This window comes from Arachis duranensis, chromosome 7 (assembly GCF_000817695.3).
Source record: "Arachis duranensis cultivar V14167 chromosome 7, aradu.V14167.gnm2.J7QH, whole genome shotgun sequence".
NCBI lineage: Eukaryota > Viridiplantae > Streptophyta > Magnoliopsida > Fabales > Fabaceae > Arachis > Arachis duranensis.
This window is the reverse complement of record NC_029778.3, coordinates 20,676,933-20,684,017: the sequence shown is the minus strand read 5'-3', so window position 1 is coordinate 20,684,017 and position 7,085 is coordinate 20,676,933.

Genomic DNA, 7,085 nt, shown 5'->3' with positions numbered 1-7,085 from the left:
TTTAATAAAAAAAATAGAATATAAAAAAATGAGAAAATTAACCAATAACATTTATGAGTTATATATTATGTTAAAAGAAGATACCTAAGTATTATCTAACGAATTTTATATATTAATAAATATTTAGATTTTTTTATTTAAATTATTGATAATTTGATGTCAAATTTTATTTACGATAAAAAAATTATTTTTCTATTTGTGTTTATTATGGTCATTTTAAATATTAAAAGTTATGTGATAAGACATGTTTTGTTCTTTTCTCTAAAACCATCTGTAACAGTTCAATTTACTCGCTTGGAAATATTGGCTTTTTAGCATTCTAGTTCTTACGATTTTGTTCTTAGAGAGGAGAATGAAAACTACTCATTCTATCAAAATGCATCCTATAAGGGAGAGGTCTCCTACCTTTATAAGGCATGTTACATTATCCTCCCCAATCTATGTGAGACTTCACAAAAAATTTAAGATTCATCGTTCTAAAATTAGAGTTCATTTTTTGAAACTCCAAAACTCTGCTCATGTAATCTTCACCTCACCCTCATAAGCTCCTGCTATTTGAGATATATTTTTGATATGATACCGTAAACATGAAAATTGCATAGATTTGTGAGTACTTCATGTTACAAGGTTTAGATTGAGTTTAGTAAGCTTTGATTTTGTGGTCCAAGTCTAATTGTAGCAAACACACAAAGAAAAAATGACAAATTAGTCAAATTCAGAAACCAAAACATGGCATAATGTCAAAAATTTGCAAAGATGATGGTTCAAATCTCATTATTCTAAATTCAAATTCCAAAAGCAAGCATGAACCTAAATCAAGATCTGTCATGCCCATATTTTCTGCATCTTAGTGAAAACTTAAATTAACTCTATCTTTGATTTATCACTCTTGAAAAAAATCTTTATGGTTCTCCAATAAATCAAAGAAAAAATTTAAGTTTATCGACGACTCCTTGCCAAAGCCAGATGACAACGACAATACATTTGATGCTTGGAATAAATGCAATATATTTGTGTTTTGTTGGTTGTATATTCGCAAGAAATTTTTTAAAGTGTACTTTAATGTGATAATACGTGTGATTTTTTGAACAAAATGAAGCAAAGATTTTATGTGAAAAATATATTCAGAATTGTTACGTTGTAAAAAGACATGTTCTCAATAAAACAAAAAGGTATGTTATTAATTATGTCTTATTTTACAAAGCAAAAAAGGTTGAGAAGAATATTAGGATTTCAGACCAATTTTTTAGTGTGATAGTTTTGTTTAATATACTAGTGGACTTGGAGTTGTTAGAGATTATTAAAAGAAAACAAATATCATAAGTTTGTTAGAACAAATAATTTTATAATTCAGATCATTCATATTAAATTACCAAAAATATGTCATAGTGCGGAAGCGTACTTGTATGCATAAAAGTGATTGAAGAGTTGTTTTACTCTTCCTCAACCAAAACTTTCTGTATTCCTGATAGGGCTGAATTGTAATTCCTCTGATGGGGAAAGAAGCGACGGAGGTGACTTTGGTATATTTGGGAATCGAAACTCTGAAGTCACTATTTATATTTGGGCATGATATCCATTCAATCCTAAAGCTCAAATAAAAATAGTATTTAAAGTTCGAATAAAAATAGTATCTGATTTTATTCTCATTTAATTTCAAATTAAAAATAGTTATGATTTATTCAATTTAGAATGTATAACAATAAATGAGATCATCGTTATATAAGTCATTTAATTTGAAATAGCATAATTTGTAATTATAATTAATATATGTATTGTCCACAAACAAAATAGAAAATTAAATAATTTTTCAACAATCTTCTACTTGGGCTATACATATATTCCCTCCTAAATGCTATTTCTCTTATTACTTTAGCAATCGGATCCATCGCATATATTAGTTATGAAATTACCACAGTTTTTATAACATTATTGTCATGACTGAATCACAATAATCACCATATTAATATATTTAACGACATAGATCAAATTAGAATGAGTAATATGAAAATTACATGTCAAGTGATCTCGTGCATGTCTACTTTCGACTAGTCCAACTTTAAAACTTTATTGAATCAAACACAAAATAAACGTTGCACATGACATGAAATAAACCATCAACTTAATTTTGCAGAAAGATAATTCAATATTTGTTATAGGATATATAGTATAAAATAAACTCCCACTAAACCAAGGCATCGCATATATTGACATCCGAGCAGTGTGCTCATGAAAGACTTTAGGGACCAATCCCTTGATTAATGGATCTGCTAGCAGATAATCTATTCCTATATGTTCTATGAAAATCTGTTTTTCTTGAACTTCTCCTTGACAACTAAGAACTTGATGTCTATATGCTTCGATTTTGTCGAGCTCTTATTGTTGTTGGAGTATAATATTGCTGACTTATTGTCACAAAATATCTTCAATGGTCTTCCAAGATCATCTACTATACGAAGCTCAATGACAAAGTTTCGCAACCATATGTCATGTTTGGATGCCTCAAAACAAGCAACGTACTTTGCCTCCATTGTTGAAAAAACTACAAGATTTTGTTTGTTAGACTTTCATGCAATAGCTCCTCTAGTCAACTTGAAGACAGCCTAAAGTAGAGCGTCTACTATCTTGGCATCTCGCAAAATTAGAATCAGAGTATCTAATGATCTTCGAATGTTCTAATCTCCGATAAGTAAGTATGTAATCCTTCGTTCTCTTCAGATAATGCATTACGCGTTTAACATTTATCTAATGATTCATGCTAGGATTGCTCAAGTATATACCCAACACTCCCACTATGAATGATATATCGGGACGTGTGCAGACTTGAGCATGCATTAAACTCCCTAGTGCTAATGCATAAGGTTTATCATGCATTTTTGTACACTCAAGATCATTTTTGAGGCATTGCTTGAGACTGTACTAATCTCCTTTAGCTACGGGTATGTCCTGGTCTATAACTTTTCTTACTATATCTACTTAAAATTTTTTTGATATAGTTCTTATGTAATAATTCAAGAATACCTTAAAAGCGATTTCTTAGTATTTCGATTCTAAATACAGAAGAGGCATCATCAAGATCTTTCATTTTGAATTTGTTCGATAGAAATTTCTGAGTTTCATGCAAAAATTCTATATCATTACTGACAAGTAGAATGCCAGCAACATATAAGACAAAAAAATATGTATTTACTCCCACTGAACTTGAGGTATATACATTCATCTATAGTATTTACCTCAAAACCATACGAGATAATGACTTGATGAAACTTGTGATGCCATTGACGGAAAGCTTGTTGGAGACCATATATAGATTTTTTTAACTTACAAACCATATATTTTGAATCGCCTGATACAAAATTTTCTGGTTGTATCATATGCATCATTTTATCAATATCACATTAAGAAACACTGTCTTTACATCCATTTGATGTAGCTCCAAGTCAAAATGAGCTACTAGTGCCATTATAGTTCTAAAAGGATATTTCGATGATACCAGAGAAAGTCTCTTTATAGTCTATGCCTTCCTTTTGAGTAAAGCCTTTAGTGATTAAACGAGCTTTATATCTCTCGACATTACCCTTAAAATTCCTTTTAATGTTAAATATCCATTTACAACCAATTGGTTTCACACTTTCAGGTAATTCTACGAGATTCCAAACGTCATTGTTTTTCATAAATTTTATCTCTTTTTTCATGGCACTGATCCACTTTTCAAAGTTAGAACTTTGCATGGCTTGAAGAAAATTGATTAGGTTATTTTCTATCAAACTAATATCGTCCTCATGTTCTTAGAGAAAGACTACATATTCATCCAAAATTGTGCTTCTTCTTTTTTTGTTGGATCTCTTTAACGGCACTTATTGATATTGTTGAGTTTCTTGTATGGGTTGGGGTTGAGGAGGATTCTCATTATTCTCATGTACTGTAGCAGTATCTATAGTAAGATTCTCATTGTACTCTTGTACTGTAACTGCATCTTGAACAATAATAGGTATAAAAAATTATTGTCAGTTATAGAATCCTCATCAAAAGCAAGCAACATTCCTAATATTTTCTTCCCTCAAACTCAACATCCTCAAGAAATCTCATATTTTTCGTTTCAAAAATAGACCTTGATGCAGAATTGTTAAATTTGTACCCTCGTGAATGCTCAGTATAACCAACAAAGTAGCAACTGATTGTTCTTAAGTCCAATTTTTTTTCGTGAGGCCTATAAGGCCATGCCTCAGCTGGACATCACTAAATGTATAAATGCTTTATACTGAGCCTTTTTCCAATCCATGTTTCATAAGGAATTTTTTAATTACTTTTCTTGGCACCCTCTATTAAGGATATACACTACGATCTTTAAGACTTCTTCCAGAGTGATTCAGGCAAAGAAGAGTGATTAATCACACTTCTCACCATGTCCTTAAGAGTTCGGTTTCTCCGCTCTACAACACCATTCATAATAGGTTTTTCAAGGATGGTGTATTGCAAAACAATATCGCACTCCTCTAGGAAAAGCGCAAATGGCCTGAGACGTTGCTCACCTAAACCGTCATATCTTCCGTAGTATTCACCACCACGATCAGATTTGACAGCTTTAATTTTCTTCCCAAGTTGAAGTTCAACTTTAGCTTTGAAAGGTTTGAAAACATCCAAGGTTTGGGACTTCTCATGAATTAAATATAGATATGCATAACGAGAGTAATCATCTATGAACGTAATAAAATACCGTTGTCTATTTCAAGAGACAGTAGGAAATGTGCCACATATATGGTTATGTATCATCAGTTCTAAGACATCTTTAGCTCTCTCGACACCTAATTTCTTTTTATTTGTACTTTTTTTCTTTATGCACTCAATGCAGACTTCAAAATCTGCCAAATTTAGAGGTCCAAGAATCTCATCCAATACCAGCCTATAAATTTTCTGTTTAGAGATATGACCTAGGCGTTTGTAATATAATGATGCCGAATTCTCATTTAGTTTTTTGTTTTGTACTAGTTTGCAGTATTTCATTATTATAGGAAATTAAATTAAGCCTATATAGATTATGCATCAAACGACCAAAGAAAATATTATTCGAATTATAAAAAAAACTAACTTTATTATTTTCGAACGAACAAAAATAACCCAATTGTCCAAACAAGAAACATAAACTAAATTTCGCCTAAACGACGGTACATAAAATATATCAAATAAATCCAAGTAAAATCTACTCATGGAACATCATCTAAAGGTTCCTATAACTTCGACTGCAACTATATTGCTGTCTACCACATAAATGTATCTTTCAGCATCACTTAGCGGTCGGTGTAAATTTTGTAAAATTAGCAAATAATTAACCAATAAATTAATTTTAATAAAGAAGATTAGAAATGTAAGTTTTATACTAAAATAAGATAGAGCTAATTAAAACGAAAATTTTACACTAATTTTAAAGAATTTGGCCCAAGATTGAATCGAACGGACCGAACCGATTAGACCAAGTCCATATTGGGCCCAAGGCCTAACCCAAATCCACTAAATGAAAAGGAACTTCAGCTCGTGTCCCTTCTCTCAAGGGAAACACGCTGCAATTGGCAAGAAAAGGGGGAAAGGGTTAGGGTGATGAGAAGAGGAGAAGGAAACCTAATCACCTCCACCTTCAATTGCTTATATCTTTCGATCCGGAGCTCCGATTGACGAGCCGTTTGTGGCCACACGTTTATTTTGGAGTCCTCTTTGTTTATATCCAAACAAAGTGGTAAGAATATTTGTGATTTGCGCCCAGTTTCCTTTCCCCTTTCTGTTTTGCGTTTTTGTGTGTATATACAGTGATTTTGATGATTTTGGTGGTTTAAGTGCAATCTAACATTGGATAATTATTGAATTATACTCCAATCATCAATGGGTAAGGTAATAAAACTATAAACCCTTGTGGGTTATCCAATTTTGTATACCTAGTGCTAATTTAGTGAATTGTGTAAATTAGATTGAAATTATGTTAGATTGAAGTTTGAATTGGTGAATTGGAGCTTTTAGAACAACTTTAGTGGCTGGATTTTTGGAAGTGGAACTCGTGAGCTTGCTTTTGTGTGGGTTGTCTCAGGTAATACGTGAAAATCGGTCAAGGTATGGTTTAGGTTTCTCATATTTAATATATAATCTCATGTGAAAACTTAGGCTAGAGAATCATAGGATAGGTTGGAATGATTATGTATGTTGGATTTTAGCATTAATAATATTGTTGATGATATAAGTAAGTATGTATTGGTGATCATGGTTATAGTGGAAATAAATGCTCCTTGGGTGTTTGGATATTGTTAGCAAGCTTGATGATTTGATTGTATAAGTATGCATGATAGAATGAAGATGGTTTTGTTGATGAGAGCAAGTGATTTAGGGTGTGAATGGGGTAAAAACTAAAGTATGATGGTTTGTAATATAATGAGTGGCTAGTAGGGTTGTATGGGATTGCTATGAAGTATGTTTGTTGAATGGAGTCAAATGGTGACTTATGATAATATATGTATATATGTTGGACAGGTAAAATAAGTATTTTGTTGATGTATTTAAGGGGTTGGTGCATGATACTGTTGATTTGATAAATGGTAGGAAATGAAGGTTGTGGGTATGGTATGTTGATTTTGGAATTGAGTTTTAAAGAGAATGAGATTTGGAGATTTTGTGTAACTTTGGTCTTTGACCGAACTTCGGCATGTTATAACTCGGCTTCTGGAATCCCAAATTGTTCCAAACCTGTTATATATAAAAATTGGGTTTGTGAATTTTACACCGTTCGAAGGAAAAAAAATTATTTAAAACGAAAAAGTTATGCGCGTTAGAAGTTTGGGGTTTTAAAATTGAAATTCTGCAGAATTTGATTCAGCAAAACTTTTGGAAAAACGTACTTCCACGCGTATGCGTGACATGGGATTTGCGTACGCGACCACCCGCTCGCGACGCGACTAACCCTTTCGGATTAGGATTCACGCGTATGTGTGGCCCCTGTTTTAGCAAATATGGTTTTTAAATTTTAAACCTAATTTTAAACCTCTATTTTCATTCCTTTAATCCTAGATTTTGTTAGTAAGCCTAGTGATGAGATGAAACTAGGA